This window comes from Podarcis muralis, chromosome 8 (assembly GCF_964188315.1).
Source record: "Podarcis muralis chromosome 8, rPodMur119.hap1.1, whole genome shotgun sequence".
Taxonomy (NCBI): domain Eukaryota; kingdom Metazoa; phylum Chordata; class Lepidosauria; order Squamata; family Lacertidae; genus Podarcis; species Podarcis muralis.
This window is the reverse complement of record NC_135662.1, coordinates 13462382-13489078: the sequence shown is the minus strand read 5'-3', so window position 1 is coordinate 13489078 and position 26697 is coordinate 13462382. Positions and strand designations below refer to the sequence as shown.

The 26697-nt window shown below is 46.9% G+C and overlaps 1 protein-coding gene across 3 annotated transcripts in view; it reads left to right on the top strand.

Moving 5' to 3' along the window:
- NSMCE2 (NSE2 SUMO ligase component of SMC5/6 complex) overlaps positions 1 to 26697 on the top strand; it is a 233503-nt gene that overhangs the window by 126599 nt on the left and 80207 nt on the right. The gene's annotated exons all lie outside the window — the stretch shown is intronic.

The window sequence follows — 26697 nt, the reverse complement described above, 5'->3', positions numbered from 1 at the left end:
TTCCTTGGCAGGGATACTGGAGTGGCTTGCCGGATCCTGCTCCAGGTGGATCACCTTTAGTCAAAACTCTCCACTATGACGTGTCCGTCTTGGGTGGCCCTGTACCGCATAGCTCATAGCTTCTCTGAGTTATTCAAGCCCCTTCACCACGATAAGTCAGTGATCCATGGTGCTGGAGGAGACTCTTTAGAGTCTCATGGACTGCAAGAAGATCAAACCTATCCATTCTGAAGGAAATCAGCCCTGAATGCTCACTAGAAGGACAGGTCCTGAAGCTGAGGCTCCACTCGTTTGGCCACCTCATGAGAAGAGAAGACTCCCTGGAAAAGACCCTGATGTTGGGAAAGATTGAGGGCACAAGGAGAAGGGGATGACAGAGGACGAGATGGTTGGACAGTGTTCTCAAAGCAACTAACATGAGTTTGACCAACGGCAGTGGAAGATAGGAGTGCCTGATGTGCTCTGCTCCATGGGGTCACGAAGAGTCAGACACAACTAAATGACTAAACAAAAAAAAAAACTGCTTTATGCTGAGTCAGGCTATTGATGCATCTAGGTCAGTGTTCTCTGCACTGATGGTCAGCGGTCCTCTAGGGTTTCAGACAGGAAACGCTCCCAGCTCTAACTGGAGATGGTGGGGATTGAACCTGGAACCTTCAGCACACAAAGCCAACGCTCCACCACTGAGCTATGGCATTTCTCCAGTGTGGGGCGCATAATTCTCTGCCTTGAACATCTACAGCTGCTTTTTTGAAAGTCTGAAGTCCACCCACCATAACGCTTTCAGATCCATGTCTTTTCCATAATTGATTTGGTCACGTTATCGTGTAATTGTTCATATAACAGAGATTGTGTCACGCTTTGCGCAAGTCCTTTTCTTTAAATGGCAAGTGTACACTTACAGAGAGAGAGAGAGAGAGAGAGAGAGAGAGAGAGGAACTTCCTTCTTTCATTCCCAGGCTGTCAAACTGCTTGAAAACGTAATATAACCGAAAGTGAAAGTTTGAAGGATGTGGCATTTCCTACTCCCCCCCCCCAAAAAAAAAGTAGTAATCCTGTTGAAGAAGGAAGTTGTGCTATGCTATTAGTCACTTGTGCCTATTTAAAAAGTGTTTCTCCATTTAAGGGAATGATCACATTTCCTTCCATAACTGTGGCAGTCAGCAGTGACCTATAGGTGAGTGAAGGGTGCATGAGTCCAGTCTCTGCAGCCTTCAGCACTACACTGTTTACTGTTGGGAGATTTCCTCAATAAATTTTCTACACCCCCCCCAAAAAAAAACCTTTAAGGGCTTCATGATGCATGAGATATATTTAGCATGTTTCTGTTTTTTTGTTTAAAGTTAACATTGACAAATGGAAGGTGCAAATGCATCAAACCTGTGTGTGCAAACTCATGCTTATACAATTGCCAGGGGAGTCGGAATGGACTCCAGCTGCATATTGAGAACACAACGTTGCAAACTTGGGTTGGCTGCTGTGTGAAATGGCCCTAAAACATGCTGCTGCTAAATAATTCTTAGACGTTGCCCGGGTCTCACAGAAACTGCACTGCAGTGGAATATTTGGGGGGGGGGGGTTGTGGGGGAAAATTTTTTGGTGGATGCTACATGCAACACCAGCATTTTAGTGAAATAAAAAGTTTGAAACTGCCGGAGTCCCATTACTCATCTTCTGTTGCCTCTTCAGAATTTAGGTACCCAGCGTGAGGCAGCTAACTGAATCCTAAACATTTTAGACCAGTCTGTTTCTGATGCAGCCACACAGGTATGCTGGGATTCTGTTTCAGATTTTGTGCTGAAGCTCAGGTTTGCTGATGTCCAGGTTCATTCAAGGCTGAATTCCCCCCCTTGTCTGCAATCCTTTCCGTTACTGCTGTTTTCTTTCAAACCCCAGGACTCGTTTTTCTCCTCCCAAAGCACTTTTCAGTTGGAATTGCTATCTTTCACCAGGAGTTGGCACTCAGCTTCCCTTATGGAGCGATTCCAGTTCAAAAAAGCTTATTTATTTCTCACTCCCTCTTCAGCTTTTCTTCATGTCAAGCTTCTAACAAGATGAGAATGCAAAAACTCTTCGCTGTATCTTTTATCCTTCTCTCAAACTGGCCTGTTCACTGCTTAGCACAGGAAAGTGCAGATGGTGTGTTGTGATGACAGAGGCCCTAATGGGCTATTAACTTTTTCCTTACCTCACAATTCTCCTCCTTCATCCCGGCCAACTTTGATTTTCCTCATTCTTCCTCTTTTGTCTAAACTGGGGATGGCCAACCGGCGGCTGAATTAGACGCTTCAATCAATTTTAATGAATTTGAATGAGGATGCAATAACAGATCACTTGTCATGGCGCTGTCAGGCATGGAATGCCCAGAGTGAGAAATTAACACCTTATTGTCAAAAGTACACTTACAAGTTAAGGGAAGGCATGTCCATCAGTCCTATGTCTCTCAGGTATTCTTAGGTGTGCACCTGGTGAGGTAGATGCCCTGTCTCCGACCTCAGCTTACATTTCTTCCCCACCCAAACTGCGCACACAAAAATAAAATTAAAATAATAAAATTTAAAAAGCAGGCAAAGACTATGCCTGCATGTCACCTTCTGTTCCTCCCACTTCAGTCCTCTTCTGGTCCTGGGAGACAGTGGAGCAGGACTCCAGCCTGACCTCTTTCTTCTCCTTTTGCACCTGTTCTCCACTCTCCTATCCTGCAGTCTTCCCCTGCCTCTGCCTCTCGTCTCCTGGTGGTTACAGTCTCCCCCAGATCACTGATCCCTTCTTCCAAGTCAGTCTCCAGCCCCACTTCTTCCAGTTCCCGCTCATCAGAACCCAGCCACCACCTCCCAGCATACAGCCAGTCCTTGACATCTTTGTACCATTTCACATGTAAGGCCAAGAGGGAGAGGACCCCCCCCCCCAAGTTTTGTAAGAAACCAAGCTTTTAATGCAACAGCCAGTGGGTAGCAGATAAGGCAATTCTGCAGCAGGAACAGCTGGAGAGAGAGCTAGCCCATTTCCATGCAGGAATGGACTGCTGACATCATCAGGGACAGCATGACATCAGTATACCTGAAAGAGCGTCTCCATCACCATTGTTCAGCCCAGACACTGAGGTCCAGCTCTGAGTACCTTCTGGCGGTTCCCTCACTCCAGAAAACCAGGCAGAGGGCCTTCTTGGTAGTGGCCCCTGCCCTGTGGAACGCCCTCCCACCAGATGTCAAAGAAATAAACAACTACATCTGATGGCAGCCCTGTTTAGGGAAGTTTTTAATGTTTGGTGTTTTATTGCTTTATTATTACTATTACTATTATTATTATTCCATTGGGAGCTGCCCAGAGTGGCTGGGAGAACCCAGCCAGATGGGTGGGGTATAAATAAATAAATAAATTATTATTATTATTATTATTATTATTATTATTATTATTATTATTATTATTATCTTGCATGGTGCTGGCTAGCATGCCTTCTGCTTCTGCCATTTTCCCCTGTCATTTTTTGGAAGCACTGGAATTCCCTTCACCACTCGGTTGCTCCGTAGCAGACGTAGAGAACCATTTCTACTCCAAGGGGCACATACTTTTCTTGGCTACCTTCTGGGAGCCTCGTGCCATTGGTGGGCAGGGCTGTAGATGGAGCAATGAGCACAAATTTTGCCTTTGTGCTAGTTTCTTCGCACACCCAACTTTGACCTTCCTCCAGGCAACCAAGAGGCGTCATCCCAGTTCAAGGACGCATCCCAGATGGGGGGGGGACACCTGAGGAGGGTGCAGAGCCGAGCCTGAGGAGAGTCTCAAGGGCCAGATAGAGTCCGCATGTGGCCCCCAGGCCTGAGGTTTCCCACCACTGTTCCACAGACATGAATAACAGTTCCTAACAGAGAATGGCTTCACTGCAGCTTATGCTAGTTACCTCTGATTTTGGGATTCAGATCCCAAGTGCGCCAGTTTTAACAAAGTGCGTGTGTTCCATATTCATGAACCCCTCGCCTCCTGGTGGTGCAAGCCTTATTCTGGAGTATGACCGCGCGTGACTATGGCTACACCCGCCTCGTACATTTAAAGGGGGAATGATACCGTTTTAAACAGCCATGGCTTCCCCCAAAGAATTCTGGGAGTGGTAGTTCGTTAAGGCCCCCTCACAGAGCTATAGTTCCCAGAGTTCTCTGTGCAGAGGGATTGGTTGTTAAGCGATTGTGGAATTGTAGCTCTGGGGCAGGGATAGGGACCTCCTAAAACCTATCAGCGCCCTGAACAAACTACAGTTTCCAGGATTTTTTGCGGGACGCCATGGCTGTTTAAAGTGGTATTGTATTGCTTTAAATGGATGTGGCCTGGGAAGGTCTCAATTTTGAGGCAAAAGAGGTCTCTAGCCTCCAGGTTCGTGTCTGGAGTATAGAGGCTCCCACGATAATGGCGTCTGTCTGTCTGTCTCAGGAGACAATGGAGTGCGCCTCCGGGGGTGCCGGAGAACCACAGCACCTGATATGGCTGCTGACTCTCGCGTTGTGTTTGCCACATTAGCAGCACCAAAGTGATCTTTCCGGGTCGCAAGCCTGGTCAGTGTATATGGAGGTCCTGGGCTGCCTAGATGACAAGACCCCCTTCGCAGCCTCACTGATCTAGTCCAAACGAAAGCAGAGCAACACATGGAATGTGCTTCCATTCACATAATGGCAATTGCCGTATTTTTCACTCTATAAGACGCACCAGACCACAAGACGCACCTAGTTTTTGGAGGAGGAAAACAAGAAAAAAATATTCTGAATCTCAGAAGCCAGAACAGCAAAAGGGATCACTGTGCAGTGAAAGCAGCAATCCCTCTTGCTGTTCTGGCTTCTGGGATAGTTGCGCAGCCTGCATTCGCTCCATAAGACACACACACACTTCCCCTTACTTTTTAGGAGGGAAAAAGTGAGTCTTATAGAGCAAAAAATACGGTATGTGTGCAGAGGGAAAGAAAGCCTGAACAGATACTCATTTTCTGAGGCACAACATTCTTTAAAAACAACAACAACCAGAAATCCAAGATTGATTCCATTTTGGAATCTCTCTCGTCATAATACATTTGTGGCCAGTTGTCTTCCAGAAAGAGACCACAGTGCAAATATTTTGTGGTTTTTAACTTTGGGCCTAAGCTTATATCACACACATTTAAGTGAGTTCTCTTGGCACTGGCAAGAGCCAGAGGTGTTTTTTTTTAATGAATGTAATTTAATCAGCGGACTCAGTTTAAACCGCAGAACTTCATTGAGCTTAAAGAAACGCAGACTTTTCTCATGACAAAATGCCTAATCCCTCAAAGGTTGCATAACTGTGGGATTTGTGGATTAGGTGGTTGGACGGCTTTGCAAATAGGTCAGCAGAAAACATCTAGATTTGGTTAAAAGCTGATAAGGGGAAGCAAAACAATAATAGAAAAACTTTCGAAGTGGATTTTAATAGAAAGACATTTTTTTACGAAGAGAGCAGCCTGGGCTTGTTTGCATGTCATGGCTTTCTAGGAGTGCAGGAAAACAGCAGAGTATGGAATTGCTTGAAACATCCTGAGAAGTGCATGTTATTTAAAAAGGAAGTTTCCATCTGTTGTTAAGAAAAAACCCCTTGAAAGTGTGTGTGCAACGCCTGATGCAATATCAGCACCTTAATCAGTTCCTGAATGCCAGTTGCTAAGAAGGAAACACATGGCAGGGCTGTTGTCATTATACACCGTTTATGAGCTTCCTGGAAGCATTTACTTGATTTCTGGGAAAAGCAGGATGATGGTGTAACTGGACCTTTGCTTTGATCCAGCAGGGTTCTTCTAATGAATATAATCTCCGGCGGTGGGGCTGTAGACCCCTGTTCCAGCCTTTCAGCTCCTGGGCACAGTGGAAACCATATAAATCAGGCTTCCTCAGCCTCGGTCCTCCAGATGGTTTTGGCCCACAACTGCCATGATCCCTAGCTAGCACGACCAGTGGTCAGGGATGATGGGAATTGTAGTCTCAAAACATCTGGATGGCTGAGGTTGAGGAAGTCTGGTATAAACCATGCAAATTTAGTAAGATTGCAAAATGAATTCTGCAAAATTAGAAAAGTCATGCAAATTTAAATAATGTATGCAGGTTTCAGCATCCCACTTTTCTTGTTGCAGAATTTGGGCCATCCTGATCTTTCTCTACCTGTCTTTCTTGCTTAGCTCAGATTATGCCTGGTCTTGACAATGAACACCGATAGGATATCAAACTGGGTTTTTTAGCACATGTACTTAGGGCGGTGTTGTCTCAGAATGAAGAGCAGCTGCTTATGACTAGGCCAGATAGTTTTGTTATTGGCTCCCCATGTACAGTTGGGTGTAATTGATTTCAGATTGAGATTTCAGATTTGAGCCAGTGCAGTGTAGCAATCAGAAAAAAGGGCGGCTCATGTGATAACCTCCAGATGGTGTTAGATTCAAGCTCCCATCTTCCCCAGTCAGCATGGCCTTTGATCTCGGATGATGGGAGTCATAGTTCATCAAATTCTGGAGGGCACAATTTTGGCTATCCTTGGGCTAGGGAGTCAAACTAGAACTGATCAAAGTTAGGCTGAAATTTCTGATCAGCCATGGAGGTTCCTCAATGATATTGGGATCTCTAAGCCTGCTCACGGGGTTGGGTATGGATAAAATTTGGGGGAGAGGAGGACCCAGTTTTTATTCAAGCTCCTTGGTGGAAAGGCAGGATAATAATGTTACAAATAAAACTAAACTGGAACTTCCCAAGCATTGCTGAGCAGCTTTGATGATTCTCTCTCTCTCTCTCTCTCTCTCTCTCTCTCTCTCTCTCTCTCTCTCTCTCTGTGTGTGTTTTGTTTTTTTTTGCAATAGCCGGGTCTGCTGTTCTGCAAACATGCTCAAGTAGGGCCAAGACCCAGCCCGCCACTGACATTTCTACATAAATTTGTAACATTGCAATCTTCTTTGGTTCCAATCCTGAGTCCTGATCAGTGCTTTGGATGCCCATCAAAACAATTCTTTTCCTCTGGATTAATTATGGAATGGACAAGGAATGAGTCGCTTGCCCCATCACTAGTCAACAGAGATCTGGATTTGAGTTTCTCAAACATCAGCCCTCACCATGCCATGTGCAATGTTGCTTTTCCGTGGAAGGGAGGTGTCCTGACACGGGAACAATCATGGTCATGAAATCCTCCTGGATGCAAGAGTGAGTCTGGGCACAACCAAGGTACCTCTTTAGAAGCACCCCAACCATTGTTTTCCATATCACCTATGTATCTTTTTTTTGGGGGGGGGCATCTGGAAAAAACCCAAACCATTCCATTCTCAGCCATCGGACCCCCATCTGTTCAGTCAGGCCAGACTTCGTTTATCTCTAATTCCTGTTCTCAAGAACTGGAATTTAGCAGTTCCTCTTCTGCTTTCGATTCCGCAAAGGAAAGGAAAGCTGCCATTCTTAAGGAGTGGTTTTACCACTGCCTCCTTCAAGCAGGCAAGGACCACCCGCTCATGCAAGAAAGCATTAATCACCTCCTTGGCCCAGCCAGCTTTCCCCTGCCTGCTAGTTTTTATGAGCCGGGAGGAGCAAGGGTCCGGAGCTCAAGTGGCACCCTGACCAATCTAAGCACCTTGTCCACATCCTCAAGCCTTACTAACGGAAACTCATCCAACACAACAGGACTAGACAGTGCTGTGGACAGCCCTTGAGATTCATCTGCTCTCACAGCTGGGTCAAGATCCCGGTGGACGCAAGCGATTCTGTCCTCAAAATGCTTTGCAAGCAAGTCACAGCGAGCTGAAATTTGTCCGTACTTTTGGCCAGACTGTAAGAGGCTGCACAATGTCCAGAAAAGCTCTGCCAGACGGCGCAATGGAGTAAACAAAGTATTCCTTCTTTGCTACCTTCACTGCCACTAGGTAGGCTCAATGATACGCCCTTCAGTTGCATTCGGCCAATTTCTTCCACCCATTTTCAAGCTGCCTCCCAGCTTGTTTGCTCATCCTCAGCTCTAGCCAGATGAGCTCCGCAAAGTGGAAGAGGGCGCTCAGAGGCAATCATGTCAACTGCCCGAGAAATTTTTATACATTCTAGAGCTTCTGAAATTGCATACAGCGTGGGTTTAGGTTTGGAGGTTTGGGTGTGGTTCGTCTTATGAATCTTTACAGCTCTTTCTTTGTTTCGTTGTACACAAAACACATTTGCATGTGCAGCTATTTATAGGATGTTATCCTTTGTTGGTACCTTATTCTGCAAGCGCCCTTCTTCCTCTCCCTCTCACTTTTTCCTTTTAAGAAGAGAGGGTTCGTTCCCTAGGAAGATGAAAGAGGGGCACTGTAAAACTGCCGCCCCTCTCAAATTATTCTATGTAAACCCACCTATTCCCCACTATGGCTTCCCTCTGGCTCGGCCACACCACTGAAAGGTTGTTCAGAGAGAATATGGCCCTCAGACTGACCTAGGCAATGAAGTTAAGAAACAGCAGGTAGGACATGAAAGCGTGAAAGATGATGCACATGCCAATATGCTTCTGGGCCATCTGGAGGCCTGTTTCAAGTGTATCTATTTACATACACGGCTCACCTTCGTCAGTTAGCATTTCCATATTCCGCTTAACCTCGCTATAGCTCTAATAATAATAATAATAATAATAATAATAATAATAATAATAATAATTTATATTTATACCCCGCCCTCCCCAGCCAAGGCTGGGCTCAGGGCGGCTAACAAGCAATAATAAAAACAAGTTGACTGAATGCAACTTAAAAACAAGATTAAAATACAACATTAAAATATTAAAGTATTAAAATGCAGCCTCATCGCACGAGGAGAAAGGAAAAAGAAAAAAGAAAGAGGGGGAGGGAATCAAATTGGCTCCAAGCCAAAGGCCAGGCGGAACAACTTTGTCTTACAGGCCCTGCGGAAAGAAATCACATCCTGCAGGGCCCTGGTCTCATGAGGTAGAGCGTTCCACCAGGCCGGAGCCAGTGTTGAAAAGGCCCTGGCTCTGGTTGAAGCTAATCTAACTTCACTATTTATGGAAGCTAATCTAACTTCACTATTTATGGACCTTGAGGCTCTCCGTGGGGCATACCGGGAGAGGCGGTCCCGTAGGTACGAGGGTCCTAGGCCGTGAAGGGCTTTAAAGATCAAAACCAGCACCTTAAATCTGACCCTGTACACCGGGAGCCAGTGCAGCTGGAAAAGCACTGGGTGAATATGCTCCCATGGCAGAGACCCTGTGAGGAGCCTCGCTGCTGCATTCTGCACCCGCTGGAATTTTGAGTCTAGTTGTCTCTGCGTCTCGTTTTGCATGCAGGGAAAGGACTGGAGCAGGGATAGGGAACTGTTGGAAGGGCACATTCCTTTCTGGGCAACCTTCCAAGGCCCACATGTTGGTGAGGGCAGAGTCGGAGGCAGAAGTGGGCATGGAATCATAGAACTGAAGAGTTGGAAGGGACTCTGGGGGGTCATCTACTCCAACTTCCTACAATGCAGGATTTCTCAACTAAAGCGTCCATGACAGATGGCCCCCCAACCTCTGCTTTAAAACCTCCAATGTGGGAGAGTCTAAGGAGCGGATGGTGCTGTGGTCTAAATTACTGAAGCTCCCGTTGCTCTGTCCCAGCTCCTGCCAACCTAGCAGTTCAAAAGCACGCCAGTGCAAGTAGATAAATAGGTCCCGCTGCAGCAGGAAGGTAAATGGCGTTTCTGTGCACTCTGGTTTCCGTCACGGTGTCGTGTTGCGCCAGAAGCGGTTTAGTCATGCTGGCCGCATGACCCAGAAAGCTGTCTGTGGACAAACACCGGCTCCCTTGGCCTGAAGCGAGAGGAACGCCGCACCCCATAGTCAAGTTTGGCTGGACTTAACTATTCAGGGGTCTTTTACCTTTACCTTTTAATTCCCAAGGGAATCTGTTCCACTGCTGAACAGCTCTTACCGCCAGAAAGTTCTTTCTGATATTTTGTCAGAATCTCCTTTCCCGTAACTTGATTTGATTCATTTGGGTCCTGCCCTCCAGAGTAGGAGAAAACAAGCTTGTTCCCTCTTCCATGCAACATCCCTTTAGATATTTGAAGATGGCTAGCATATCTCCTCTTAGTCTCCTCTTCCCCAGCCTAAACACACCCAGCTCCTTCAACTGTTCTTCATAAGGCTTGTTTTCCATATCCTTGATCATCTTGGTTTTCCTCCTCTGCACATGTTCCAGCTTGTCAATATCCTTCTTATATCGTGGCACCCAAAACTGTGACAGTATTCCAGGTGTTTTCTGACCAAGGCAGAATAGTACAGAGCAATGCAAGGACATTTAATGATTTAGGGACTCCACTCCAGATTTGTGTGGGGTTTGCTCCTTAGCCTTTTTGTCTCCCAAAGATATCCCACAAGGCAGCAGAGATTTAGGATCTGAGTTTTCCTTCTCCTATATGGAGGAGCTACCTTCCCAGGTGGTTGAGCCCCGTCTGCCCCAGGCATCCCGTGTAAGTCGCTGTGAATTCCATGGTGGAAGAAAAGCAGAAGATAAACATAACAAATAAATCAGAAATTCAGCCTTGGAACTTGAAGAAGTATTGCAAAAGAGAGCGTCTCTGAGTATGTTCAGTGAACCTTTCCCTCTGCAATGAGCAACCAGAAAACCATACACCGGGAATTAAAGGGAAGGTGTTGCAAGACTAAGAGCTGTACTTCTCTCGTTGCTTTGTAACTCTCCCGTCTTTCCCCGTTAATTAATTAAGCAAAGTCTGCTGAACCGTATCTGTCTCCCTTCACACTGATTTTTGACTTTTCTTTTGTTCCAGGCTCTGAAGTTGTTCTAAGCTTTTCTTAGTCTTTATAACCCTGATTGACCGCCAGTTTTTGACAAGGGCCCAAGCTTGGCACATGCCCTAGTTTGCCATTATAACCGTCTAGAATTGCAGTTAAGAACAAAAGCATTGAGTTAGCAGGAAGAGAAGGAAGGAAACTAGCAGAATCGGAATTAGTCACTGCTTAGTTATGTAACATGTCATATATTGTCTGTTTACTGCAGGAGTGGGCAGTTTTCATTCTGTTGAGGGCCACATTCTCTCGCAGGTTTTCTGCTTGGGGCCGCATTCTGTCTGCGGATGGAGCTGAAGCAAGCAGTGGGTTTAGCCAGAGGAGGGCTACTCACCTCCCTTTTCGCTACCCCCTTTCTCTTTCTCCCTTCCCAGGAAGACTGCTGGGAGAGAGACAGCTTGCTCTTGCTAGAGGTCTAACTAGATCCAGGGTTTTGAAATTAGGCTGAGGGCCCCAGGTTGCCCACCCTGGTTTAGCTGAGACCACTGGAAACCTTGGTTTTACCAAGACGCACCTTAGAATTAGGATAAAAGATCTTGACCCCTTGACATTTTCCAGGTAACATCTCTTTCTGGAGTTTACTGGCACTTCAGAAGTGTTAGTGTTTTCTTCTCCTGTTGCTACCTTGAAAAAGATCAGCCTGCAGAACATTTTTGCTCCCAGGCACTGTCAGATGTGTTAATATTTTATTTTATTTTATTTTTTTGAATAAATTTTTATTAGTTTTCCATAAATAATAAAGAAACAAAGCAAAAACATAAACATAAACAAACACAAAATCGACTTCCCCGTACCACCCCTTTTCTGCATTCTTGTTTCAAGATTTTTCAGCAACCCTTTCGTTATAAACTTGTTTATATTTCATAAATTTGACTTCTATAAGTTATTAATACAACTGTAGTTCTTTATCTCTTATTACCCTGAGCCCCTAATTTTCCAAATTACAACAGTTTTTAAGATAAACTTTGAATTTGTTCCAATCTTCATCCACCGCCTCTTTCCCCCGGTCTCGAATTCTGCCAGTCATCTCTGCCAGTCCCATATAATCAATCACCTTCGTCTGCCATTCTTCCAACGTGGGTAAATCTTGCGTCTTCCAATACTTTGCTAGAAGAATTCTTGCTGCTGTTGTGGCATACATAAAAAATGTCCTATCCTTCCTTGGCACCATTTGGCCCACCATGCCCAAGAGAAAGGCTTCTGGTTTTTTAATAAAGGTTCTCTTCAGAACTTTTTTAATTTCATTATAGATCATTTCCCAGAAAGCCTTAATCTTCGGGCAGGTCCACCAAAGGTGATAGAAGGTTCCCTCCGTTTCATTGCATTTCCAACACTTATTGTTGGGCAAATGATAGATCTTTGCTAACTTGGCCGGAGTCATGTACCACCTGTAGATCATTTTCATAATGTTTTCTCTTAAGGCATTACATGCCGTGAATTTAACACCAGTGGTCCATAACTGCTCCCAGTCAGGAAGCTCAATGTCATGCCCCATATCCTGTGCCCATTTAATCATGCTAGATTTCACCATTTCATCTTGAGTATTCCATTTCAACAGCAAGTTGTACATTCTTGACAAATTTTTAGTATTGGGTTCTAACAGTTCTGTTTCTAGTTTTGACTTCTCCACTTGGAAGCCTTTCTTTCTGTCCTGTTTAAAAACTTCATTTATCTGTCGATAATGTAACCAATCTCTGACCTTAAACTTCAGCTTCTCGAAACTCTGCAATTTTACTTTTTCACCATCTTGTTCTAAGATTTCAAAATATTTAGGCCAATTAGAACCCATATTCAATTTTTTCACCTCTTTTGCCTCCATTGGTGACAGCCACCTAGGGGTTCTACTTTCAAACAAATCTTTGTACCTTATCCAAACATTATACAAAGCTTTCCTCACCATATGGTTCTTAAAACCTTTGTGCGCTTTTACCTTGTCATACCATATATATGCATGCCAACCAAATCTGTTATCAAATCCTTCAAGATCCAAAATGTCTGTATTCTCGAGGAGCAGCCAGTCTTTCAACCAGCAAAACGCTGCTGATTCATAGTAAAGTCTTAAGTCCGGCAGGGCAAAACCCCCTCTATCTTTTGCATCTGTTAATGTCTTAAATTTTATTCTCGGCTTTTTGCCCTGCCAAACAAACTTCGATATGTCTTTCTGCCACCTCTTGAAACAGTCCATCTTGTCTATTATTTGTAATGTCTGAAACAAAAATAACATTCTAGGCAATACATTCATTTTGATAACAGCAATTCTGCCTAACAAGGAAAGTTTCAGCCTTGACCATATGTCTAAATCTTTCTTAACTTCTGTCCAACATTTATCATAATTGTCTTTAAATAAATTCACATTTTTCGCTGTCAAATTCACCCCCAAGTACTTCACTTTTTTTGCTATCCCCAAACCTGTTTCATTCTGGAATGTCTCTTTTTCTTCATTTGTTAGATTTTTCTCCAAGACTTTAGTTTTTTGTTTATTCAATTTAAATCCTGCAACTTGACCAAATATCTCAATCAGTTCTAAAACTCTTTTTGTACTAGTGTTTGGCTGCTGCAGAGTCAAAACTAGGTCATCTGCAAATGCCCTTAGTTTATACTCTCTCACTCCGACCTGAATTCCTTTAACCAACTGGTCCTTTCTAATCATGTTTAACAAAACCTCCAGGACCAGTATGAAAAGTAGAGGGGAAATAGGGCATCCCTGTCGTGTTCCTTTCTCTATAGCTAACTCTTCCGTTACCACATTATTCACAATTAGCTTTGCCTTCTGCTCAGAGTATATTGCACCTATACCATTTTCAAAACCTTGGCCTACCCCCATCCCTTGGAGATTCTTTTTCATAAAACTCCAACAAATGTTGTCAAAGGCTTTCTCCGCGTCCACAAAAATCAAAACCGCTTTTCTGTTAATGTTCATTTCCAGCAGTTCCACAATGTCTATTATATTCCTCACATTGTCAGACATGTGTCTTCCCGGGAGAAAGCCAGTTTGGTCCTTATGAATCTCACCTATCAATACTTTCTTCAGTCTTTTTGCTAAAATGTCTGCAAAAATTTTGTAATCCACGTTTAGTAATGATATCGGGCGGTAGTTCTTAACCTGATTCTTTTCAGTCTCAGTCTTTGGTATAAGTGAGATAAAAGCCTCTTTCCACGTTTCAGGTGCCTTTTTCCCCTCCAGTATTTCCAGATGTGTTAATATTTTAGAGGCATCCACCCGGACCTGCAATTTAACCTGGTTTTTAGTTTTTCAAACTGAGTCCATTTCTGATAGCATTACCTGTTGTGTGCCAGGAGATCATTTACAGTGTTTGAGGCCTGGATATCTCTGCAAGTGTGGGAAGAACCTGCCACTAGATATTTGCTGTACCTTTCTGGAAAGGAAACACAATATCAAGTTATCTTATCTGCTTATTTGGTCTTCAGATAGAACTAGTAAAGGGTAGTTGGCAAAAAAAAAAAAAAAGGTATGTGTAATTTGTTCAGCTGTTTCAACTTAAAGCAACAATGACCCTCCAAACAAATGTTTCTGGTTCCCCATCAAGGACCTTACTGATTTTGGCAGTAGCAGAAAAAGGAGGAGAAAACGAACAGGATGCAAATTGCTGCTTCCCTGTTCATCAGGTTGGTCACCTGATCTGCTGGCATACGGCCCCTCGGAGGGTTATCCAAGAATGGCCCATTTGGGGACCAAAAATGGGTTATTTCATGTCTGACCTATAAAAATCCTTTTCAGACAGTAGGCAACTCCCATTTGTTTAACATTTAAACCTGAGTCTGTGTTGGAGAGGCAGTTAGTAGATGGGCAATTTTCCTCACATGTGATGGAAGTGCAAGCCTGTAAGAAAACATTTGGCTTAATATACTTACTGGCCACATCATAGGTGCTGAGTGCTCCCTCCCCCTTAGATCTAGCTTGTGAACGCGGTGATATCCAAGTCACCTTCTGCCCTTGCATCACATTTAGCTTTAGCAGCTCAGTGAAGCTAAGAGCTGTGTGTTGGACATGGTAGCTAGGAGAGGCGCATTATCATGCACACTTGAACCACCCCAATCTCTGACTCAGTCAGATTGTCTGCAAAGAACTCATGGGTGTACAAGCTCTTACCAGGTGCCTTGCATAGATTGCTCATGAAGTACATACTGTTATGAGTTTGTGGGTGTCCCAACCCTCTGATCTCTGGATCCCTTGGATCCAGCAGGTGTTAAAATCTAAGCCAGTCTAGTTTCCTGTTGTTGTGATTGTCTGGGTGATGGACTATTAAGAGAGCAAAGGAAAGGAGGCTCTGTGCCATATGAAAAGCGAGCGGAGTCCCTCCTTCAACTCTTAGATAGTTAAAAGGACAAAGCCTGAGTTTTTGAGTTTGCTGTGATGTGAGCTAGAAGCATAGCAGAAAGAGGGTCAGAGAGCAATGTTGGATTTCTGTTTGAATCCAAGGCTGTGGCTATGGGAGAAGCAAGACTTCGGGGGTATTGAGTTTGTGCCTCCATCACAAGCTCAGGTTGTAGATATGTGTAAATAATCCATGTATCATAAAGACAACAGAGTCTCCACTGAGATTCATTTCCAAAAGCAAACACAAACCCTGGAACCCCTAGAATCTTGCACCACTCGTAGATTGGGATGGTATGCAACAGCACAGACTGCATATTACAAAGAATACCTTGTAAGAACTTGGAATCCAGATTATCCCCAGTTAATACTTTGTGGTTACGACAGCCCTGTGACCAACTTTGAAACGTGATCGGTTTGCCTTGTTGCATCTTAATTAATTACTCATTTACTTTTGGTCTGAAGTTTATTTCTTTGGTACTGAATCTGTAGATGTCGATCAACTTTTACTTTCCTCTCTGTTTACGTAATTATCTTTTTAATGTTTTGATTACTTTGTCTGTGTTAAGAATGCCTGGATGTAATTTGTGTTCATTTTTAGAAATTAACTTTGCAAAAGAGAGAGAGAGAGAGAGAGAGAGAGAGAGAAAGATATTCATGAATAAAAAGAAATAAAAACAGGAGTGATATGAATTGAACAAGGTCTAAAAACCTATCCGTATTGTTTCACTTTTGACTTATTCTGCCATGATCTAAGGCAGAGTCAAATGCCTTAAAATAGGACTTTTGGCAGGGAAATTCATTGCCTGAATTTTGATTCTTCCATGAGAGACAGCAGGTAGATATTGGTAGAAATTTTGGCAAAGCCTCTGTTGTTATTTCTTCTTACGGAGAAAGGAGAAAGGTGTGTACATTAGGGGTGGGGGCGGGGGTGGAATTTGAACCAGTTCACATTTGAAGCCAATTCTATTGAGTTCATATTTTCCAAAACAACATGAGATGAGAACCAATACACAGCCATCCTTCAGAATTTGCACTTTTGTGCACTCTGAATTTTGTGGTGCAGTTCTCCAACCAAGCAGTGCTCACAAAAATGCACATATTAGGAGGAAGGGCGCATAAAAATGGATACATTAATGAGAACATACAAGAGTGCACTGTACTGGGAAAATTTGCTTGCATGAAAAGCGTACCTGAGTCAAAACAGCATGCAAAAATGTGTTTAATCAGGAGAAATTCGTGTGAAAAAGGCTGTCGGAATTTTTGCAAGGCATGGCAAATCTCTGCAGAACTGAACTCAAGCTTGGGGAGGGGGAGAAAAGAGAATAATAAATAATAAAATAATAAAATTTTATTTATATCCCGCCCTCCCCAGCTGAAGCCGGACTCAGAGTGGCTAACAACAGTAAAATAACACAACATTCTCCAGTATAAAATGGAGAGAACAAAAATTAAGAAATCCTTCCACCCCTAGTTGTACACATGACCAGCTTAAAATGCAGTTAGGTTGTTCCTTTTCTCAGTTTGGATTGAACCTGGTTTGGCAGAGGGGAACTCATGAAAATGCAGTATTTCATAAGAAAGCGACAAGATGGACCCAGGGTAGATATGGATTGTGGGTAACATAATCAGCAGTGGGAGCGTTCTGGGTGCAGCATAAACTGGAGTGTGTTTGCAGCCAAAGAGTCACTTTCGTGTGTGGCTTGGAGCAATTAAAAGAGAGGGTATTACCCATAAAGAAAGGGCTTTACTAAGGTCCCAGTTGCTATTTTCACTGAGGCAGGCAGAACTTAAGCGCCCTTTGCTGGCATCTGGGCACAGATACATTCTGGGGATGGAGTCGGGGCGCAAAGTAGGCAAGCGTGTGTGTCTTGGGGTTATGCCAGTGGCCATAGACGGCAGTCCCAGGGCTATCAAGCACCTATTTGTAGCACACCGTCCACAAGCTAAAAGCAGCTGTATTTGGAGACAGAGCAGCTGCTTCTAACATCAAGCGAAGCAGATCCGGGTCGCTTTATTATCCCCTTTAACAAATATGGGAACGTAATCGAAATCAGAGGGGGTCAGCCATAGCCAAATACCTTCCACAACATAATAGTCATGTTACAGTAAACTTTTTTTATATATTGGTTGCGTCACCCCGATTTATGGAAGAGATAAAAGTGGTTATGGAAAACACAGTGTGGTAACGATGGCAACGGTTATTTGATCTCACAATAATTAGCTAAGCATTCGGTTGCACAACCCTTTCACAATACCTCCATGGTTCGTTCATTAAACCAAATTAGCTTTTGTTTGAACTCTTCGTCATATGTTGTCCTAAGCTTGGCTTTCTTTCCAAAGAACCAGGGCTTTTTCTGTAACCCCCTCTTGGTTTTTGTTTTTATTTTATTTTACGCCCTTTTTCGAACTTCTCTCCGTGTGAATGAAACAGATGTTGCAAATGCAAGTATTTAAATCTTAGCAGCCAAGAATGCGAACAGACAAGGTAGTTTTAACAGTGCAAAGTATGTCGTGTGTGTGTGTGTGTGTGTGTGTGTGTGTACGTACACATAGTCTTTGATACTCAGAGACATCTCATTCATCTCAATATCGTGTTTTGGGTTTTTGTTTTTAAACCTGGCTTTGCTCCTGTAACTTTAAGTCCAGTTGCTGAAATTAAGCAGGTGAAACTTTGCCCATTACCTTATCTCCTTGTTAGGAAATGCTTCACTTGCTGTATTACTACAGAGGCATCTCCAGATGGGACACGGGTGGCTCTGTGGTCTATACCACTGAGCCTAGGGCTTGCCTATCAGAAGGTCAGTGGTTCGAATCCTTGCGACGGGGTGAGCTCCCGTTGCTCAGTCCCAGCTCCTGCCAACCTAGCAGTTCAAAAGCACGTCAAAGTGCAAGTAGATAAATAGGTACCACTCCGGCGGGAAGGTAAACGGCGTTTCCGTGCACTGCTTTGGTTTCGCCAGAAGCAGCTTAGTCATGCTGGCTACATGACCCGGAAAAACTGTCTGAGGACAAACTTCGGCTCCCTCGGCCTGTAAAGCAAGATGAGCGCTGCAACCCCAGAGTCATTCGCAACTGAACTTAACTGTCAGGGGTCCTTTACCTTTACCATCTCCAGATGTGGTTCAGCAACTCCAAATTAGCCAATGTGGTCAGGGATGATGTGAGGTGTGGTCCAAGAACATCTGGATAGCCACAGGATCCCTATCCCTCATGTCAGAAATATAGATAGATCTATTTACCAGTCTGTTGGACATCCTGGAAACTGTTAATGGTCAGTTTATTGGCACAACCTGTTGCAGAAGTAAGATCTGTGCAGTAATATATAACATCGGTGGTGGAGTCCACTGGGTGCATGAGTAGGGTATTTGGACAACAGGAACTGAAAGTCCTGAAACAGGGAGAGTTGCTTGCACAGCCCTAATTGTCATGGCCTCCTCCAACAAGGAATTTGTTCCTTGATGCTTTCTCTTAGGCCTTGGGAGATATATTAGTTATTTTGACTTTTGCTTGTGCCTAAAGTCTCTGTCTTTGCCTGATCAGCTGCTGTACATTGGGTTTTAGTTTATTAACATTGTATGGTTTGATTCATCTGTATTAGTTTTTATCCAATGCTACATCTCAACTGGTACAACAGACTTCTGTGCATGTTGTAGAGCTTCCTCTCCCTCTCTTGTCCCTTCTATCCCTCCCCCCAGGCACCCTCAAAGTCAGCTTTAGGGGGTTGGGGAACCCCCCGGAGGAGATCAGAGCTGGTGCTTCAATAGGTGCAACCCTTATATGTTAGACTCCACGTTTCCTATGTAATGAAGGGTGATGTGGTTAGTGTGTTGGACTAGGACCTGGGAGACCAGGGTTCAAATCCCGACTCGGAAATGAAGCTCACTGGGTGACCTTGGGCCAGTCACTGTCTCTCAGCCCTGACCTGCCTCACGGGGTTGTTGTGAGGATGAAATGGGGATGAGGAGAACCATGTACAAAAACTTGGGATCCTTGGAAGGTAGAGATGGCATATAAAATAAGTAAACACATAAATAAATAGGGACATGTGTGGCGCTGTGGTCTAAACCACTGAGCCTAGGGCTTGCCGATCAGAAGATCAGCGGTTCAAATCCCCGCAATGGGGTGAGCTCCCGTTGCTCGGTCCCTGCTCCTGCCAACCTAGCAGTTCAAAAGCACGTCAAAGTGCAAGTAGATAAATAGGTACCACTCTGGCGGGAAGGTAAACGGCGTTTCTGTGCGCTGCTCTGGTTCGCCAGAAGTGGCTTAGTCATGCTGGCCACATGACCCGGAAGCTGTCTTCGGACAAACGCTGGCTCCCTCGGCCTATAGAGTGAGATGAGCGCTGCAACCCCAGAGTCATCCGTGACTGGACCTAACGGTCAGGGGTACCTTTACCTTTAAATAAATAAATAAATAAATAAACGAACTTTGTGAATGGATGTATGAAATGCTATTGTTTTAAGAATACTGAGAGTCTTCTTCCTAGCCCTTTCAAAAGAATTGCAGTCCATAGAGTTCCTCAGTGGTGAGCCGGGACAGATGTAAATAAACCCCACAAAACTCTGGAAATTGAAAATGTGTACATTAGACATGCATTTAAAACTGTCCGTAAAACAAAAAGCAACACCCCCCATCAATCAGGAGCTGAGCATAGCAGCACGCTCTATTCCCGTGGTTTCCAAAAATTCGGAAGCATTCCTGCCCCTAGCTGTGAAGGCAGAGCATAGCCATCATAGTCACCATTGACAGCCCCCTCCTCCATGAATTTTGCCCAATCTTCTTTTAAAGCCTTCCAGGTTGGTGGCCAACACTGTGGGAGGGAGTTCCGTAAGTTCAATGATATGCCGTGTGAAGAAGTGCTTTCTTTCAACTGTCCGGTAAGCGAAGCCAGAGGCATTGGCGAGCAGAACCCATCCTTTTCTCTGCTGAGTTGTACCTGAGCAACATAGAGGCTAAGGAGGAGGTAACTGATAGGCTGCACCACCCCTTGGGCTGGCTGTAAGAAGGCAGACAGGTGCGGGCTATCTGAGGGCAGGTTGGGGTTTGTGGGGCTCTGCCCCATTTGCCCTAATGGTCCACCCTCCATTTCCTGAATTGCACCCAGAAGCAAATTGGCTACGGATGCACCTGGGGCAGAGCAGGTTGAATATGGTTGCTCTTTCCATCCCCCTTCAGAAGGCGCATCCTAGCATCCTGCGCCACCTGAAGCATCTTAGACATGATTGTGGGCAGCCCCGCCAAGAGTGCATTGCAGCAGTCAAGCCTGGATAGTATGAAAACATGGATTTGACCTATGAAGAAATTGAAAACAAAAAATGGTGTAGTTGGACTTCCTATCATTTTTCAGTGAATGGCCTTATTCTAGTACTACTGCAACGCGCTCTACGTGGGGCTACCTTTGAAGGTGACCCGGAAACTGCAATTAATCCAGAATGCGGCAGCTAGACTGGTGACTGGGAGTGGCCGCCGGGACCACATAACACCAGTTCTGAGAGATCTGCGTTGGCTCCACGTACGTTTCCGAGCACAATTCAAAGTGTTGGTGCTGACCTTGAAAGCCATAAATGGCCTCAGTCCTGTATACCTGAAGGAGCATCTCCACCCCCATCGTTCAGCCTGGACACTGAGATCCAGCGCCGAGGGCCTTCTGGCGGTTCCCTCATTGCGAGTAGTGAGGCTACAGGGAACCAGACAGAGGGCCTTCTCGGTAGTGGCACCTGCCCTGTGGAATGCCCTCCCATCAGATGTCAAAAAGATAAACAACTACCTGACATTTAGAAGACATCTTAAGGCAGTGCTGTTCAGGGAAGTTTTTAATATTTAACACTGTACTGTTTTTAACACTTGATTGGGAGCCGCCCAGAGTGGCTGGGGAAACTCAGCCAGATGGGCGGGATATAAATGAATTATTATTATTATTATTATTATTATTATTATTATTATTATTATTATTGTAATGAATATACCTAACATTATTGAGTTATTCTTTATATTCCTTCTAATGCATTCTTACAACAGTTAGTACCTTTTGACTTATTTCTCATTATGTTTCACTATATGAGGGTCAATCAAATGCTTCCATAGACGTTATACCACTGTTACAATTTCGTAAATATTTCTTGCATTTATCCCATTTTTGTACGAATACTGGTCTTGTGTTGCCTCTCAAGCTATTAGTCAGTTGCGCCATTTCTACATATGTATTCCTGTAATTTATTTTGCCAGTCTGTTATGGTTGGAACATTTTCCCCTTTTTCTTTTTTTCTGATTTTTTCTTTCTTTAATTCATGTTAATAAATAGATAAGACAACAAGATAGTAAAAATACGAATTAGTTTATGTAAATAAACAGAATACTACTTGTATATGGTTTTTGCTTATATGGATTATATATATGTTTACTCAAGAAGATGTATAATACATATGTATATATATGTACAGTGGTACCTCGGGTTACATACGCTTCAGATTACACACTCTGCTAACGCAGAAATAGTGCTTCAGGTTAAGAACTTTACTTCAGGATAAGAACAGAAATCCTGCTCTGGCGGCGCGGCGGCAGCAGGAGGCCTCATTAGCTAGAGTGGTGCTTCAGGTTAAGAACAGACCTCCGGAATGAATTAAGTACTTAACCCGAGGTGCCACTGTATATGTTATAAGAGATATGCTATATGAAATGTGTCATATGATATAAGAGATTGTTAATAAAGTGAATAATTTTTTTAAAACCCCAAGACTATCCTACTCTTCAAAATCAATGCTGGACCAGGAAATACAGGATCTAGTATTCTACCCGAAAAGCATTATTATTCATTTTTTTGCCTTACAGTTTGTGCTGGTCCCAGGGGGGATAAGGTACTATTACCGTAGCCCAAGATCAGTCCAGAGTCTCTAGCAGGGTAGATGATCACTAGATGAGACGCGAGGTCCGAGACAGGGAGCCGGGCGGGGTAACAGGAACGCTGGTAGGGCAGAAGCAGGAAGCCAGGCGAGGAACAGGAACACTGGTAGGGCAGAAGCAGGAAGCCAGGCGAGGAACAGGAACACTGGTAGGGCAGAAGCAGGAGTCCAGGCGAGGAACAGGAACACTGGTAGGGCAGAAGCAGGAATCCAGGCGAGGAACAGGAACACCGGATAGTCAGGAACAGGAAGCCGGGCGAGGAACAGGCACACTGGGAGTGCAGATCAAGGACTGGGTAAGCAGGTACTCCACAACGACGTTGCTCCCGCAACCTGGGACCGGGCTGCCTGACCTTTATCTTCTTCTAAGGCCGGGGGCGGTCCCGGCCCCCAGAAGCCCCGCCTCTCTTGGCCTTAAGGCGAGCACTCCTCCTGGGAGACACCAGTTCCCTTCGCCTCTCTGCCCTAAGCCTCTGCAGATCAGGAGAGGCCGAAGGGTTACTGGGCCCCGGGGGAGGCTCACCTGTAGCCACTGAGTCTTTCAGCACCTCTGGGGCCAGAATGGTTTCACCTGGTGCCTGCTTTTGAGATTCCTCAGCATCTAGGCCTTGCCCCAGTTCAGCCGGCCCTGGAGGCGGGGACTCCTGTGCCGGCTGGGATTCCTCCGGATCGCTCTCAGACTCGGAATCCCAGGCCATCACACCATCCCCCCTCCCAGGCCCCCCCCCTCACTTGAGGGTCCGGACCCGGCTTGCTGGGGTACGCCGCATGAAACTCTCGGATGCAGGCAGGCGCGTGGACGTTGACCGCTGGTTCCCAGGAACGGTCCTCTAGCCCATACCCCTTCCAGTCAATGAGATACTGCAGCCTTCCCCTGCGGTATCGGGAGTCCAGAATGCGTTCCACCTCGTACTCAGGCTCTCCCTGCACCAAAACTGGCTGCGGTCGGGGACGGTTCGGGTGGAACTCGTCGGGTGGGGCCACCGGACTCAGAAGGGACCTGTGGAATACCGGGTGAACCTTCAGGTTTGCTGGCAACCGGAGACGGAATGCCACAGGCGAGACCTGGTTCACGATAGGGAACGGGCCGGTGAACCGGGCGGCCAGCTTCCGCGAAGGTCGAGAAGGGTGGAGGTGGCGAGTGGAGAGCCATACCAGGTCACCGACGTGAAGTTCCGGCCCCACCTGGCGGTGGCGGTCAGCCTGGACCTTGTACACCTCCTTGGCCTGGCGCAGCTGCTCCATCAACAGCTGTTGCTGGGACTGGAGCTCCTGAAGCCACTCTGTCACCGCAGGGACCGCAGATGCCGGCAGCACATCCGGAAACAACCGTGGATGAAAACCATAACTGGCTTGGAACGGGGTCTGCTGGGTGGATGCATTCACCGCGTTGTTATAAGCGAAGTCCGCCAATGCTGGGTGGTCGACCCAGTCGTCCTGCTGGTAGCTGCAGTAACACCGGAGGTACTGTTCCAGCACCGCGTTCGCCCGTTCCGTCTGGCCATCAGTCTGTGGGTGGTAAGCAGATGAGAGACAGACCTCTGTTCCAAGGGCCTGGTGCAAAGCACGCCAAAACCGGGACGTGAACTGAACGCCGCGGTCGGACACTACACGCTCGGGTAGGCCATGCAGGCGGAAGACATGCTGAAGGTACAGCTGCGCGGTTTCCTTAGCTAAGGGTACGGATGGGCAGGGGGCACAGTGCACCATCTTCGTGAAGTGGTCGGAGAAAACTAGAAGGCAGGTGCAGCCACGAGACGGGGGTAACTCCACTACAAAGTCCAGAGAAACTGTGTGCCAAGGACGTGGTGGAACCGGCAACGGCTGAAGAAGGCCAAGGGGTCGCCCGGTAGGCCCCTTGGACCGCCTGCAGACGTCACAACCAGCGACGTAGCGAGCCACGTCAGCCTTCAAACGGGGCCACCAAAACTCACGGCTTACCAGATGGGTGGTCCGATACCGCCCAAAGTGCCCTGCCGCTGGAGCATCATGGGTCATCCGGAGAACCTCAGCCCGCAGCGGCCCTGGTGGGATGTACAGGCGCCCGTGGTGCAGCAGAAGACCCTGATGCGAGACCAGCCCTGGATACTGAGGGCATGATCCTTCGGCCAGTTCCCGGAGTCGTTCCTGGGCCCAAGCGTCGATCCGCTGCTGTTCCCGCACCCGAGCCTGCAGTGGCTCAACCTCCTGGGTGGCCAGGAATGCAGCTGGTGGTAGGATCGTGGTGGGTGCTGCTTGCTGAACCGTGTCTGCGTTGTCTTCAGGTTTCCGGGACAGGGCATCCGCCTTCTGGTTTTGGGAGCTAGGGATGTAGCGGATCCGGAACTGGAACCGGGAAAAGAACAACGCCCACCGGATCTGCCTTTGGTTCAGCTTGCGGGTGGTCTGGAGGTATTCCAGGTTCCGGTGGTCGGTTCTCACCTCCACCGGGTGTCGTGCTCCTTCAAGATGGTGGCGCCAAACCTCAAAGGCCACCTTGATGGCCAGTAGTTCCCGCTCCCACACGGTATAGTTACGCTCCGCTGGAAGGAGCTGGCGGGAATAGAAGGCGCAGGGTAAGAGTGGCGCTTCTGGTCCGTGCTGCTGAGACAAGACGGCACCGAGAGCCGTACTGGAGGCGTCAGTCTCTACCACAAAGGGTCGAGAAGGATCCGGATGTTGCAAGATTGGCGCTCTCTGGAAACAGGCCTTCAACCCTTGAAATGCCTCCTCCGCCTCCTTGTCCCAGGAAAACGGCGTCTTGGGGCGCAGTAGCCGGGTCAACGGGGTGGTGCGGTGAGCATAATCCGCAATGAAGGTCCGGTAATAGTTGGCGAACCCCAGGAAACGCTGTAAGTCCTTGCGGTTCCGAGGTGCCGCCCATTCTCGAACCGCTGCCACCTTCCCAGGATCCATCTGCACCCCACCTGGTGAGAGTCGGTGCCCCAGGAAGTCCACTGACCGCTGATGGAACTCGCACTTGCTGAGCTTTGCATACAGACGATGCTCGCGCAAGCGCTGCAGCACGGTCCGGACATGGCCCTCGTGGCACGCCGGGTCACGGGAGTAAACCAGAATGTCATCCAAGTACACCACCACGTACTTGTCTAGCAAGTCCTGGAACACGTGGTTGATGTACCGTTGGAACACAGCAGGCGCGTTGCACAAACCAAAGGGCATAACCAGGTATTCAAACTGTCCGTACCGGGTCCCGAATGCTGTCTTCCACTCATCCCCGGCGCGGATCCGAATCAAATTGTAGGCACCCCGGAGGTCTAGCTTGGTGAACACCTGTGCCCCTTGCACCCGCTCCAGTAACTCCGAAATAAGGGGCAAGGGGTACCGGTCCGGGATGGTAATTTTGTTCAGGGCCCGGTAATCATGGCAAAGGCGGAGCTCCCCACATTTCTTTTTAACAAAGAGCACTGGCGCAGCAGTGGGCGAGGTAGAAGGCCTAATGAACCCACGCTCCAGGTTCTTGCGCAAGAAGTCCTGCAAAGCCTCGCGCTCTGGCTCTGTTAACGAGTATAAGCGACTCACCGGTAGAGGCGCTCCGGGCTGGAGGTCTATGCCGCAGTCAAAGGACCGATGCGGCGGCAGCTGGTCTGCCCCCCGTTCCTCGAACACGTCGTGATAGTCCCGGTACTCAGCGGGGAGCATTGCAGCAGCCTCCTCAGTGGGCGCAGCTGCTAGCATCTCAGTCTCAGCAGGAGAACTGGGGTCTGGGAAGTGTACAGTCCGTTTGACCCAGTCAATCTGCACATTGTGAGCCTCCAGCCAGTCCATCACAAGCACCAGGGGGAACCGGGGCATGGAGGCAATATCCAGAGTTTGCATCTCACAGTGCTGCTGGAGGCACAGGACCAGGGGCTGGGTCTCCTGAGTAACGGCACCCGAACGCAGGGGCCGTCCGTCGATTGCCTCCACCTGTACCGGTTCTGGCTTGTTCCGAAGTGGCACCCGATGCTGAGCAGCAAAAGCAGCGTCCATATAAGAGCGGGTTGCCCCTGAATCCACCAGAGCATGGGTAAGAATCCATGGCCCTCCTGGACGGTATAGATGTACCGGAACCATAAGGTGTTGTAATTCAATTGGTGCGGCCCCATTCTGTGCTGTTTGGGACCCCAGGTAGCCAGGGCCATCAGCTACTGGGGTTGGCGGTTTCCCTGCGGCTGGCGTTTCTCAGGAGAGGACCGTGCATAGTGTCCGCTTCCGCCACAATAGAGACATAGATTCCCCTCCCGACGCCACGACTTCTCTGCGGGGGAGAGGCGTGGCCGCACTGCCCCAAGCTGCATAGGTTCCTCCAATGACTCAGCTGGGTCTGTGGGGATGCTGGTAGACACTGGGGCCGAGAACTGGAGGTGCCGGCGGCCCCAAGCCTGACGATGGTCCTCTAGCCGATCGTCTATCTGTAGACTCCGTTGAATAAGGGTGTCTAGCGTGGTGGGGCGTTCCATTGTGGCCAGCTGGTCCAGTATCTCATCTGAAAGCCCCTCGAGATACTGGTCCCGAAGAGCAGAGTCGTTCCAGGTCAAGTCCTGTGCCAGCAGCCGGAATTCTGTGGTGTATGCGGCCACCGTGGACTTGCCCTGTCTCAACCGCCGAATCGCCCGGTTGGCTTGACTCCCCTTCTGGGGGTTGCCAAATGCGGCCTCCAACAGATTGCAAACCCCCCCATAGTCTGCCAGCAAG